The sequence below is a fragment of the Sarcophilus harrisii genome, chromosome 3, assembly GCF_902635505.1.
Source record: "Sarcophilus harrisii chromosome 3, mSarHar1.11, whole genome shotgun sequence".
NCBI lineage: Eukaryota > Metazoa > Chordata > Mammalia > Dasyuromorphia > Dasyuridae > Sarcophilus > Sarcophilus harrisii.
Genome location: NC_045428.1, coordinates 533284956 through 533300755, shown reverse-complemented (window position 1 = coordinate 533300755; position 15800 = coordinate 533284956).

Below are 15800 nucleotides of genomic sequence, written 5' to 3'. Positions count from 1 at the left end.
GGCGAGACTGCAGATTTTCTTCGGCCGGTGAGTTGTTCTACTTCTTATCTTTACGAATTGTAGCAGTCAAGACTATTTTTGAGGCTCGATATAATATTGATAAAGAGGGTAAGAGAAGAGCTTAGAAAGTCGCGTGTGTCTTCTCCGCCATCTTGGCTCCGCCCCCCAATAGGCAAATTGTTAACAATTAAAAGTTCAATTTTGCAATGCCTTTCAAAATCAATTTTGGGGAGCAGCTCGGTGGTATATGGGACAGCTAGGTAGTAGAGTGGAAAAAAGCACCAGTCCTGAAGTCAAGAGGACCTGAGTTCAACTCTGGCTTCAGGTACTTAACACTTCTTAGCTATGGGACCTTAGGCAAGTCACTTAACCCCAATTGCCTTAACAAAAAACAAACAAAAAAAAAAAAACCTAAAAATCAATTTTGGTACACTCACCAACTACATCAGTACTTCACAAATAAGGGTGAATGAGGAGGACAAACTAATGGATTTACCATTTCAAATAATCATTCTACTGTGCCATTTATAACAAATATATATCATCTATACAAGCACAGCATCATAGCAGCTTAAGGTATCATAGGCCTAAGTTATATTCATCGGCTAAACATATATTTTCTAATGCTGCATATTCAAATCCCTAACAGGATAAGGAAATATGAACAACAGCAATAAAAATCAAAACAATAATATCAAACAGAAGTCTATGAAATATTAAAGCACAAAAATAGAAAATTTGGCCCACATAACTGACAACCAAACTCAACATATTTCCTAGTTTAATGGGGCAAAAAATATAGGTATGGTTAGTCAAAAATAAATAAAACAGAAAAATATTTAATCATACAATGATTAACATTATACATTAGCGAACATATGTATTTACATGCAAGGCTCATGTGACATAGGTCTATCTGGGTTCATAAAATTTTCACTGGGTGTCACATGGTACTTTGTAAAATAGTCTCTCTTGCTGGAAATCATTAGCTCTCCAGTAACCTATTAATAATTTTGTTCTATCAATTTCAAATCTTGATATGGTTGATTATAATCCATAAAAGAATTAGATTTTTGCTTTCTTAAGCCTAATACTATAGAATATCTAGGTTAGGCAGCATGGGGACACCATTCTAAAATTGTGCCTACCACAGGATTTTCTAAAGTAATAAGAAAAGATATTGCTTTTGGATGCAGTGTTTCCCAGCATTTGAACTTGTAGCTAGAATACAGAGCACAATCTTCCCTTAGAGAGACTAATTTTGAGCTGTTGTTTGAATCAGGTAATCTTTCTATAATTAGCAGATTATTTTATGAAGTCTATGTACATCAGTATAAACTTCACCATTCAGAGTCCAACTAAATCACTATTGATCTCCTAGCAGGGGTCCTCAAACTTTTAAAATAGGGGGCCAGTTCACTGTTCCCTCAGATTGTTGGAGGGCCAGACTATAGTAAAAACAAAAACTTTGTTTTGTGGGCCTTTAAATAAAGAAACTTCATAGCCCTGGGTGAGGGGGATAAATGTCCTCAGCTGCTGCATCTGGCCCATGGGCCGTAGTTTGAGGACCCCTGTACTAGCTTTTAGGTCTCTTTTATAAAGAGAAAAGTTTCCTGTTCCTTTCACAACTAAGTATAGAGTAATTTGCATCATTATGTTAATTTGTGTGTTCCATATATACCCAATTTTTTTCAGCATAATTTTGACTCTGTTGAAAATGAAATAAATGTTGAAAATAAAATAAAATGGAAACAAATTCAGGTGTCATACAATTTGCTTTTAGCACTTTCTGAGCTGAAGCTATAGTTAGTTGATAATCTTTCTTTATCTCTGCATCAAGAGACATACTAACTGTAAATGTTTTCAGTCTGTCCATCTTCAGAGTCACAGAAATACCAAATTATGGATTCCCACACACCAGCTAGTTGAAAATTAAGAGATTCATTATTCTTGCTGGAAATGTATGTCTTTTCTAGGAGAGTCACACATTTAGTCTACTGTTGGTCCCTAACATGTTAAATATATTTTGAATATCAAATAGATAATATTTTTAAGCACCTTGCAAATTGTAAAGTGCTATATAAATCTGAGAAATTGTTAACATTTGTTTGATAAAAATTAACAGTGTCAGGCAGAGTCAAAATGGCAGAGTAAAAGCAGGAACTTACTTAACCTCTTTCCCAAACTGCTCCAATTCCCTTAAATAATTACTCTAAACAAACTTTAGAGAATCAGAACACCTCCCAAAAATGGAGTAAAACATTTTCTAACTGAAGACAACTTAGAAGTTCAGTAGAAAAGGTCCTGACACCAGGGTGGTAGTGCCCCCACAAACCCAGCCCCAACCCCAGCCCCAGCCCCAGAATGGCCGGACCTCTGAATCAGCCAACACTACTGGTGGCTTCCAGATCTCTCAGTCTAGAGACACCAAAAAGGACCTGGAAGGTCAGCAGAAAAGGTCTGTGGAACCTGAGTGGGAACCTAGTGTACAAAAGGCAGGCCCAGCCCTAGCTCTGACCTAGACCCCAATATCAGTGAGACAGGATCTCTGAATCAGCAGCAGTCCTGGAGGCTTCTGAACTCCTCAGCCTGGAGATGCCAGGGAAGATTTGGAAAGTCAGTGGTGAGGGTCTGTGGCAATGGCTGGGGGATCTAGTATGCAGTCCCAGTGCAACCTTGGTCAGTGGAGCTCCAGCCCCAGCCCAGCCAACACATTAGATCTTACAGTTACAGTGGGGTAGGAGACTCACATAACAGCTCCAGGGCAGAAAACAGGGCTTGTGTTCAGATTACTAGAAGGATTTCTGAAAACAGCTGCACAAAAGCCCTGAAGCTTGGGACAGTGCACCCTTCAAACCAGAAACAGAGTCCTACTTTAACAAGGTATTTTAAGCCAAATAATAGACTAGGAAAATGAGCAGAAAACAAAAAGAAATTTCTGACCATTAAAAGTTATTATGATGACAATGAAGATCAAAACACATACTCAGAAGATGATAACAAAGTCAAAGCTCCTACATCCATAGCTTCCAAGAAAAATAAGAATTGTGCTAAGGCCATGGAAGAGTTCAAAAGGGAATTTGAAAATCAAGTAAGAGAGATAGAGGAATATTAGCGAAAGAATTGAGAGAGGTACAAATGGAAATTCAAAAAGCTAATGAGGAGAATGCCTTACAAAGCAAAACTGGTCTGTTGGAAAAGGAGTTACAAAAGCTCACTGAGGAAAATAATTCCTTAAAAAATAGAATTGATCTGATGGACATGGTTCTTTTCACCAATGAAATGGTTGAAGCCTGTTCCAATGATCTTGGGATGAAGATAGCCATCTACACCCAGAGAGAGGACTGTGGGAACTGGATCACAACATAGCATTTTCATTCTTTCTTCTTGTTTGCTTGCATTTTGTTTTCTTTCTCATTTTTTCCTTTTTGATCTGATTTTTCTCATGCAATATAATTGTATAAATATGTATACATATATTGAATTTAACATATATTTTTAACATGTTTAATATATATTGGATTACTTGCCATCTAGGGGAAGGAGTGGGGAAGGGGAGAAAATTCAGAACACAAGGTTTTGCAAGGGTCAATGTTGAATAATTATCCATATATATGTTTTGAAAATAAAAAGCTTTAATAAAAAAATAAAATTGAGCAAATGGAAGCTAATGACTTTATGAGAAATCAAGATACAATAAAGCAAAACAAAAAAAAAAATAAAAAAAATAGAAAAAATGTGAAATATCTCATTGGAAAAACAACTGACCTGGAAAACAGATCCAGGAGAGATAATTTTAAAATTATTGCTTTAGCCTGGAGAGATTTACACGAACTGATGCTGAGTGAAATGAGCAGGACCAGGAGATCATTATATACTTCAACAACAATACTATGTTGTTCTGATGGACCTGGCCATCTTCAGCAATGAGATCAACCAAATCATTTCCAATGGAGCAGTAATGAACTGAACCAGCTACGCCCAGAGAAAGAACTCTGGGTGATGACTAAAAACCATTACATTGAATTCCCAATCCCTATATTTATGCCCACCTGCATTTTTTATTTCCTTCACAAGCTAATTGTACAATATTTCAGAGTTTGATTCTTTTTGTACAGCAAAATAACGGTTTGGTCATGTATACTTATTGTGTATCTAATTTATATTTTGATATATTTAACATCTACTGGTCATCCTGCCATCTGGGGGAGCAGGTGGGGGGTAAGAGGTGAAAAATTGGAACAAGAGGTTTGGCAATTGTTAATGCTGTAAAGTTACCCATGCATATAACCTGTAAATAAAAGGCTATTAAATAAAAAAAAAAAAAAAAAAAAAACTTATTGCTTTACCTGAAAGTCATAATCAAAAAAAAAAAAATCCTAAACATCATCTTTCAAGAAATTATCAAGGAAAACTATTCTGATATTCTAGAATCAGAGGGTAAAATAGAAATTAAAAGAATCCACTGATCACCTCCTGAAGAAAAGGTCCCAAAATAAAAACTTCCAGGAATATTATAGCCAAATTCCAGAACTCCCAGATCAAAGAAAAAATATTGCAATCATATAGAAATAAATAATTCAAATATGGTGGAGCCACAGTCAGGATAAGACAAGATTTAGCAGTATACATTAAAAGATCATAGGACTTGGAATATGATATTCCAGAGAACAATGGAGCTAGGACTGTAACCAAGGATCACCTACCAAGCAAAACTAAGAAGACAGGCAGAACAAGGGTCCTTCTGACAAGATCTGAAGAAAGACCCAGGCCAGGATCAACTTGTCTGAAGTGAAAACAACTTTGGGCTACCTCTGCAGAAATATCAAGTAGGGAACCCTCAGGCTACTTAGGTCTGACTGGAGCCTCAGTAGAAACCACAGCGATTTTCACCTCCTGGACTGGTTGTAGAGTGGGAATCTGGGAAAAGAGAAGGAACCTTGGCTGATTGGGAACACCAGGCCCAGCTATACTGCTGAGATGGGGTCTTGAGTGAGAAAGCACCAGATGAGTGCAGAAGCAGCAGGATAGGGGCACTGCTGGCTGTAGACACTTAGAGGAGGGTGGAGCTTTTGGTTTGGGGTTCCTGATCAGAGGGGAGAGCTGAAGGAAAGCTTGAAGCACCATTCCACCACCCCTATGATTAGAGATGCTTATACTAATACCTATTATTTTTAAAAAATGAATTGACAAAGAAGAAAGAATCTCACCCTTGAAATATATTATAGGAATAAGGAAGATTAGGAAGATCCTGATCTTCCTTCATAGGAGGACACTAATAAAAATGCTTCTACTCCAAAGAGTAATATGAAATGACTCTCTGCCTAGAGAGAATCTATAGAAGAATTCAAAAAAGTACTGAAAAAAAATTGAAAAAAGTAAATAAAGAATTAAAACCATTCAAGAAAAAAAGAAAATTAAGGGGGGAAATGTTAACAATTAGAACAGATGAAAATAATTCTGTGAAAATTAGGATCAAGCAAGGGGAAGCCAGTGAAGCTATGAGAGATCAAGAAACAACAAAACAGATCATAAAGAATGAGAAAATAGAACAGGATGTAAAACAACTCATAAGAAAAAATAACAGATCTTTAGAATAGATCAAGAAGAGGAAATATAAGAATAATCGGACTGCCAGAAAGTTGTGGCCAAAGAGAACCTTGATACAATAGTGCAGGAAAGAATTCTAGAAAATTGTCCTGGAGTGATAGAGCATGAGGGGAAAGTAGAAATAGAAAAAATCCATGGATCACAATTTCAAAAAGATCCTTTGTGGAAAACACATAGGAATATTATTGCCAAATTTTGAAACCCCCAGATCAAAGAGAAAATTTTGCAACAAACAAGAAAAAAAAAACAATGCAAATATGCTGGATCTATAATTAAAATTGTACAAGACTGAAGGTCTTGGAATCCTATGTACGGACAAGCAAAAGAACTAAGCATGTGGCCAAAAATATTATATCCAGTAAAGTTATCTATAATTTTCAATGAAAAAATGGACATTCAACGAACTTGCAGATTTCAGAACTTTCTATTAACCAAACCCAAACTTAACAGAAAATTTAACATATAAGAACCAATATAAAAAATCAATTTTAAGGACAAACTGTTTAAAATGTGTACAAATTGTTTATGTTTTTTGTACATGGGAAATGTATACTTTATGTTTAATATTTATATCTGCAATAGAGTAAGCTCAAAAGAAAGTCTGGCAGAATAAAGGTAAAATAGTAATCATGTTATACAAATGAGGTGCAGAGGAAGAATAGACATAAAGGCATTAGAAGAGGAGGACAGCTGGTAGTTCTGAAAATCTACTTACATTTGGAATGCATTCAATAGGCAACACTATATATATATATATATATATATACCATGAAGGGTGTAGCACCTTCCAAAATCTATAGAGAAATAAGGGAGGAGTGATAGGAGAAAGCAAAGGGTCAGGGAAAAAGGCAAGGGAAAGATTCCTGGGTGGAGGAAGGTTAAGTAATAGTAAGGCAAGTTATAGAGTAGAACTTTATTAAAGAGGAAGCAGGGATAGGAAAGATGTGTATGTGGGGTATGTGTGTGTATGAATGTGTGTATGTGTATATGTATATATCTACTTATGTACATATAAATATATCCTATCTTAACTATAGTGTGCTTGAGAGTAGTGGGGGGAATGAAAGGGCAGAAAAAGAATAAAGTAAATAAGGTGCACAGACAGCAGAGAAAAAAAGAACAATTTATGAGGAAGTAAAGATGAATACTCATGAATATTATTTCTTCTACATACACACACACACACACACACACACACACATATATATATACATACATTCTTAAATTAGTATTTGTTGTTATATATTTAGAATCCTTCCTAATATTCTGCTGGGCATATGATAATATTCTCTTTTGTTTTGTATTGCTTTTCTGTTTTTCTTTTTGCTTATTATGTTTCTTCAAATAAAATAAATTCAGGGAAAAACAGGTATGGGAAAAAATTTGAGGATATCAAGAGATATTCTCAACTCCTTGTTGCCAAATAAAGTCACTATATTTTGACCAGTGCATCAAATGGATCCTAGCAGGATATCCATGCATCAAGGAATATTTCTTCTGTAAAACTTTAGCAATCTTAGAAGCTTCCTGAGTCCTGCTTAGATATTCCTGCTTAGATATTTGTTAAACACTTCCAATTCATGATATAATCTTAGTCTTTTTCTAGAAATAGGAGATGAGTGGAGATAAATTCTAAAGGTTTACTATTGTTTTTGTTCCCCAAGTGTACAGAATAATTCCATATTAACATCTATAAAGTATTTTATAAATAATAAAATACTACATAAATGGTAGCTATTATTGTTTTTTATTTTAGTAATACTAATGGTTTTCTTTGCATGGTAAGCTCATCTCACACTTCTTGGTGACACATCCATTTTAAGCTAATAGAATCTGTTTATTATTGGTTTCATTGTTTATTTTTTACCTCAATACAGAAAATCATGATATATAGCTTTTCCAACAGTGAAACTGTGCAGCACTAGCTTCTTCTTGGTGCCATATAGTGATCAGTGATATATAATCTGATACAATATTCCACTGTATGACTCCAACTTCTGTCATTATTTCAATAGTATAATGATTTTAAAACACTAGCATTTGAATCCTTTGTGTTCATCATTTTGCTTCTTGCTCTGTATCAATGCACACAAACTTTTCTTTTTGTTTTTTGTTTGTTTTATTTTTTGTGGTTATACATGTATATTAACTTTTTAAAATACACATTTCTTTAAATCATGTTGGGAGAGAAAAATCAGAACAAAAGAGAAAAACCATGAGAGAAAAAAATCAGAAAAAAGTGAGTACAGTAATTGCTGATTTACATTCAATTTCCATAGTTTTCTCTCTCAGGTACCATAAAGTGTTACCTTAGAATTGTTTTAATTTAATGCACACAAATTTTCATCAGCTATCTGCTTTTTTCATCAGTTATTCACATACAACTGAATCAATTCACATAGAACTGAAGTGAACTCAGTCAATATACTCTTATTAAATATCTACTATGTGTCAGATAGACACTGTGATAACTACTGGAACTACAAACAAAGCAGAAGGCAGCTCCTGGCCCCAAGAAGCTTACAATTAAAAAGGAGAAAACAACACATTAAAAGAAACTAAAAATTAGTATACTTGGTGTGACAAAATGATGAAATCCTGTATCCATATAGGAATTTTTGAGGTACCTTCCCTGGGCTCCCAACTTATCTAGGCAGCCATCTGCAATGTCCACTCTCTACCCTCTCCTATCAAAAAGAGGGAGCCAAAGAATGTTACTTAGAAGGCATAAATTTCAAAGCTGATATAATCTTACCAGAATTTGATTTTCTGGAGATGTAAGTATAGATAAGCATATAGGTGGGAAATTATAAGATTTATGCTGTGTTCCCCCACTTCAATTAAAGTAGAGAATGTACATTTTGACGGCATGGTGTCTAATGGAAGTTCCAGACATGCACCATCTGTTTTTAGCCCAGTTCCTTTTGTGTTGAAGAAAGCTTTCCCTCTTTTTTTTTAGATGTAATGAGAGTTTTAATGGCACATGATCTTCAAGTTAGGTCATTTATGTCTATGTTATTAATCCCTAGCCAGTAATGCATGCTGAGTTTGTAATGCTCCCACTCATTTTTGGCAAATAACATGTAATTTGAAATTATATAGGTAGAATATGTAGTCCTCTATAGTCCTAATAACAGGATTTTTGTGATTCTTTGTGATCAAATAAAAGAATACATATATATATATATATATATATATATATATATATATATCAGAGCACAGTGCCGGGTATTTAGTACATTTGCTTATTCTTTCCCTTCCTTTTCTATTCCTCCCATCCGTATTATAAATGACTCAGAGTTCATATCTCCACTTTTTGGACAGAGGTGTAAGTTTTCTGGTATATGTGTTTGTCCCAACTCATTACAAACCTTTTTTAAATTCACATTGATTTCTTTGATAGATTGTTGCTGCTATAATCTGATAAACTAAAAGATGGCCTTCATCTTTGGCTGTTAGTTTTAGGAAGAACAAACAAGGTTGCCAGAAAAAAATGATCAAGATGATGAAGGAATTAGGACATACAAGAATCAACTAAGAGAGTCATTGTTGATTATTCTAGAGAAGAAATTTACTTTTTTTTAATTAAATTTTTTTATTTACAAGGCATATGCATGGGTAATTTTTCCAACATTAACCATTGCATAACCTTTTGTTGCAAATTTTCTCCTTCTTCTCCCCATCCCTTCCCCTATCTGGCAGGTAGTCCAATACATGTTAAATATGTAGAAATACATGTTTTAGCCAATACATATTTATAGTTATGTGTAAACATATGTGTGTATATATATTTATACAGTTATCTGATTGTACAAGAAAAATCAGATCAAGAAGGGGATAAAAAGAAAAACTGAGGGGAAAAAAATGCTAAATGCAAGCAAATAACAACAGAGAGAGTGAGAATGCTGTGTTGTGTTCGACCCTTTATCCCTATGGTTCTCTCTCTGGGTATAGATGGCTCTTTTCATCACTGCACAAGTGGAACGGGTTTGGATCATCTCAATGTTGAAGAGAGTCATGTCTATCAGAATTGATCATCGTATAGTCTTGTTGTTGCCATGTATAATGATCTCCTGGCTCTGCTCATTTCATTTAGCATCAGTTCATGTAAGTCTCTCCAAACCTCTTTGAAATCATCTTTCTGGTCATTTCTTAGAGCAATATTATTCCATAACATTCATATACTATAATTTTTCAGCCATTCTCCAATTGATGGGCATCCACTTAGTTTCCAGTTTCTTGCTACTACAAAGATGGCTGCCACAAACATTTTTGCACATGTGGGTCCCTTTCCCTTCTTTAATATCTCTTTGGGACATAATCCCAGTAGAAACACTGCTGGATCAAAAATTATGCACAGTTTGATAACTTTTTGAGCATGGTTCCAAACTGTTCTCCAGAATTGTTGGATCTATTCACTGTTCCACCAACAATGTATCGGTGTCCTAGTTTTCCCACATCCCCTCCATCATTCATCATTTTCTTTTCTTGTCATCTTAGCCAATCTGACAGATGTGAAGCGATATCTCAGAGTTGTGTTAATTTACATTTCTCTGATCAATAGTGATTTGGAATGCCTTTTCATGTGGCTACAAATAGTTTCAATTTCTTCATCTGAAAATTATCTGTTCATATCCGTTGACCATTTATCAAGAAATTTACTTTTTGAAGGGTAAGAAAAGATTATATTCTTCTTCAAATATTTGAAGAACTCACATTTGAATAATTGCTGATTTATGCTACCACAGAGAACAGAACTAGAAACAATGGGCAAAAGTCATAGGAAAGCAAAATTAGACTCAATATAAATTAAGACTTCTTTTAAAAGAAATAGAAAGTGTAGAATATTTAAGAATTCCAATGCACTTCAAAGGCCAATCAACATTTCAAAAAAAATCTAAGATGGAGAATGGTACTCACTGCCTACACATAGGTAATTGACTGATTAAATATACAGAATAAGACAACATTTGGGAACTGACCAATATGGGAACTTGGATGTGTGTGTGTGTGTATATGTGTGTGTGTGTGTGTGTGTGTGTGTGTGTGATTTATTACAAAGACTTTGTTTTTTTCTTTACCCCCTTCCTCCATGAGTGGAAGTTTGGAAAGATATATATATATATATATATGTATACATATATATATATATGTATACATATATATATATATATAAATTGATTTGATTAGTCTTTTAATTGTACTATCCTAGTGTAGGCTTTCTCATTCTGATTCAGATATGCTATTGGGTTTCCTCATCTGTAAAATGAGCTAGAGAAGAAAATGACAAACTACTACAATATCTTTGCCAAGAAAACCCCAAAAGGGGGCACAAAAAGTCAGACATGACTGAAATTAGCAAACAACAGCAATTTGTCTCCTTGAAGCTTTCAAATATTAGTCTTAATTTAATGAATTCAATTCTTCTACTTAATTCCCTTCCTGACGTTTTAGACTGATCATCTTCCTTCATCACTTTTACTCTGTAACTTTTTGATTAACAACATAACCCTAAATTTACATAAGCAAAAAATGATTATAATGGTAGAAAATCCAATTCTCTAAGAATTTTAAAGAGTTCCTCTCTCTTGTCTACTTCCTTCTCCTAGGATTCAAGCTTCTATTGGATAGCATATTTTGTTTACTCTCAGAGCTGATCCTTCTCAGTCTTCCTCCCTAGAGAGCTGTGAACCCTTGGACCTGGGGGGATGACAATATATTGGAGAAGAAAGTAGAAGGAAAGGAAAGGGGCAAGTCATAGAGCAGTGAATACTATAAAAAATGTTGTATATTAGGATAGAGAGAAGAATGCTCTGGGGCTGTCACCTTGAGCCCTGTCCTTTTTCAGTTTAATGGGACCATCCAGGGTCTCCCACCCAGGTTAGTGATCTAATTTTCAAGATTGTTTTTGGTTCATTCATTTCTAAATTTTGTCAGGCAACAATATAGCAAAGAGCTTTCCCATATTCAGTACTCATATCCTTGCTTAAATGAACAGAGAATAAGAATTCCTGATCCTAAAGATCTCCAGAAATCATAAAGATCCAGTTTTCTACTCTCTGAAAATTAGTCTTTTTACATAGTTCAGACATTTGGGGAACTGACCCTCTTTATAAGCAGTCACTCACTCTCTTAAGATTGTCTAAAATGGCTTGTATCCCCAACAATTTGTGGTAGTTCTTAAGTTTCTTCCTGACCACATTCCCAAGACCAAAATGTCAAATATACTAGAAGTTTCTCTCACCTTCCTTGCCCCAACTCTGGCAAAGGAGATACTTTTCTCTATGTTGGAAGAAAATGGAGGACAGGTCGACTCCAAACTTCACTGGCAACCACTAACATCAACTTCAAAAAGGCAAGTGGTTTTTTAGTGACAACTAAAGTCAAAAGCATGGAGATTATGTGTTGACAAGTTCAGTATTCATTATCTACCAAAAAACTATCAGATAATACTCAGTTCTAAAATGCTGTTAATGGATTTGTCTAATTTTGCTATTCCATTGCTTAATGACTTTCATTGGTTTTTCATTGTCTGTAGGAATAAATTCAATGTAAGTACCAGTAAAAGGTTTTTTTTCCCCCTGCATTATTTCCTTCTACCCATGCTCCTTTCTTCCAAAGCAGACAAATTGTTAGAGGAGGCAATTTTCCATAAGGGATAAAGTTATATACTTAGAGCCAGAAAGACTTAGGTAGTAGATATACTACTTGTTACCCTGAAAAAATCATCTAAATTCTGTCAACAACCATTTCCTTATCAGTAAAAATGTTAATAATTATATATTATACAAACATAATGCATATATGTGTGTATTTATATATACATATTTATGTTTGTATGTATATGTCTAAATTTATAAACATTAAAGTAAGATATATATATGTTTGTCTATTACTTATTTTAGGTGTTATTCTGTTTTGTCCCTGTCCATTGATACAAATCATCTTCCATTCTTGGAAAAGTCTCTGCCCACATCTTAGTCATTTAAATTAATCTTTTCATTTTAGCATTCACTTTAGCTCCCATTTCCTTCATGAAACCTTTCCTAACACCAGCATCTGAATATCCCTCACTCCTCCAAATTTTTCTGGATACTTTGATTCTCTCCTTTTTCCTATTATATGTTACTTGGTATCCTAGTTATTAGAATATAAGCTTTATCCACCTTGTTGAAGTGTCAGCTTTCTCACTACAAGAATCAGGTAATTTTTTAATCTGTATTTCACTATGACTTTCATTTTCACCCCTGGTTTTCTGTCATGTAGCACAGTGACTTGCACATAATAGACGTTATATCTGTTGAATTCAATTGGATAAAGTAATTACAGATGTGACGATTATTTTTAGCTGCTTAACAGCCACTATATCCCTTTCTCCACCAATAAAATTACCAAGGTATCTGTATGACCTATGGTACAGAGGAACTATAGGTTCCTCTCAGGTCATCTCTCAAAGACCTTTTAGGAACAGAATATTTTTGTGTTGTTGCTTTCTTGTTTTCCCTTTCCTTATTTACCTTGTTCTCGTTTCTCAGACTTTCCCACTAAAATATTCCATTCTCCAGATCTTGTCTTATGCCAATTTTGATCATTGCTTAAGGCCATGTAGTCAATGCAGAGCTACAGAGGTAACTGACAATTTTGGACAGAATAGACTGGGGAGAAGTTCAAAGGAGGATGAGTAGGGTAGTTGGAATGTTACCAAAAGAAGTCTCTGAGTAGTGATAGGTAGACATATTTGAAGTATGATTCAAGAGAAATTCATGAGATCATTAAGGGCTGAGAGAAAGGAGCTCTGTTAGATCTATAGCATAGTATATTAAAAGAGAAGGAAAAAATAAGGAAGGACAAAGTTTATTAGTCAAGATGACTGAAACTTTTATATTACACAGTGAGACACAAGAATATTGAGTTCTTTTCTTTTTTCTTTTTTCCCTTTCCCAAGAAAAAGTCTTTATAATATAAAAGACAGGAAAAGAATGCATAATAGGGACTTAAAATATAAGGTAGATTACAAAAATAGTGAGAGATCACTTGACAGCATTTGATGGGTTGAAATCATGTTGCCATAACATGATAAATCCTAGGATCTGAGACACTTGGTGGATATGACTTCTGATTTAATGTTGATGAATATTGAAGTAGCAAGAATAATAAAAAAAAAAAGGACAACATTAGTTACAGGATTAAGAGACAAGAGATTAAGCAAAATGAAAAATATCTTTCAGTTTGTTGCTATATACAATGGAAATAAGATAGCCCAAAAATGAATAGAATACTAGACCTGGATCAAGAAAACCTAAATTCAAATTAGCCACTTAATAGCTGTCTGATCATGGGCACTTAATCTCTCTTTGCCTCAATTTCCTCATCTATAAAAATGAGGACAATAATAGCACCTACTTTGTGAAGATCAAATGAAACAACAATCACATAGTGCTTAGCACAGTACTTGGCATATTGTAACCACTATATACATTTTAGTTTTATTATTATATGCAAGGGATTGTGGTAAGAGTTGAACATAAAAAGATAGACATGAATAAAAGGCTCTATTGTCAAAGAATTTTCATTTCAATTTCACCCTTAAAATCTGAATGCCTCTACAACATGGTCACTTAGGTTTTAACCACATTATTTTATATCTATTCACCAGCTCTTCAACTTATTACTCTTCTTTATAACGAATTAACCATTTTTATACATTGGGTTTTTAAAAATTATCTCATCATTTTATATAGGACAATAGAAATACGGCCCAGTATTAATAAATCTACTAATGGTTGAAAGGAAGGGAGGAAGAGAAAAACAATGCAAACAAAGAAAAACTGAGGAGACTACAGAGAAATCTTATCCATAGAAGCCAATCTAGCTTTGAGCTTCTCCTTGACCTGGGCGTTATAGAAAGTTGTTTGTGATCTTTCATATTAAACATTGCAAGAGATAAGTTATGCTTCATATAAATATGAAGTAACTCAAATAGATCCTATGTTTGTCCTTTAGTGTTACTTTGGGAATAAAGTCCACAATTTGGAATGAATATGAAGAAGAAAATATTATAAATTTCTAATGGATTTTTGTATATGTAAATATCAGTATTTATAGATGTAATGATTATCAGTTGATTTCTGGGTAAGTAATTCTATGTCAAATAGATGTCAAACTATATCTACCACTATTTATGAGTGGCAATGTTATTTCTGTATACTGTTGAAAATGCAAAGGAAAAAAATGCCAACAAAGTCATCTCACAAATATCACAGTTATTTATTGTTTTTTAACTAGCACTATACTTTAATATAAATTAATTTTGTCTTAAAAAAACATTTTTAAATGGATTCAAAATAGGGTAGAAATAGAGCAGAAAGGAAATGACTTTAAAGAAAGATCTGGCTTCTAGTTCTAATTCTATGTATACAAACATATAATGCCATACATGTATGTGTGCACACACATATGTATACACGTACACAGTGTGTACATATAAGTTTATAGTTATACATATAGTGCAAGTGTGTCTCTGTGTGCGCATGTACATACACACACACACACACACACATACACACACACACATTATAGTCTAGACCAGTAAGTTTGGCAAGTTCTTTTATCTTTCTTCCTTTCAATTTACTCATACATATATTAAAGGGATTTAATTAGAACTCTTGAGATTTTTTTCATTTCCAAAAGTCTGTGGCTTAGAAGAAAATGAATTTAAAATAGTTTAGCTTAAATACATATGTGGTTTTTTATTTCTAAGGTATATTACACCTATATAAGTCTATAAATTCCTTTGTTAAAGGAATTTATAAATACCATTATCTTGCTTCAGCATTTATGCAATATTGTGATGGTCCAAGTTTTGTCTATTGTTCCTATTAAACAACAGAGAGAAAATTTGGAAAAATAAAACAATAAACATAGAAGGAATTTCAGAGACTATTTCATTTATCTGACCATTACATGTATGAATTCTTGTTTCATAATTCTTGACATAGGATCATCCATCCTTGACTCACATAGTATAAGTGAAGCCAAACTATTCTATTGTCTAAGCACTAGAACAATTTGGGAGGGGGGCAAAGTTAAACAATAGACTTTCTCCAAAAAATCCAAACTCTTTGCTCCAACTTTATCTATTAAGGATGAGAAAATATGAGTATACATATCTTTCTTATTGTTTCTTTATT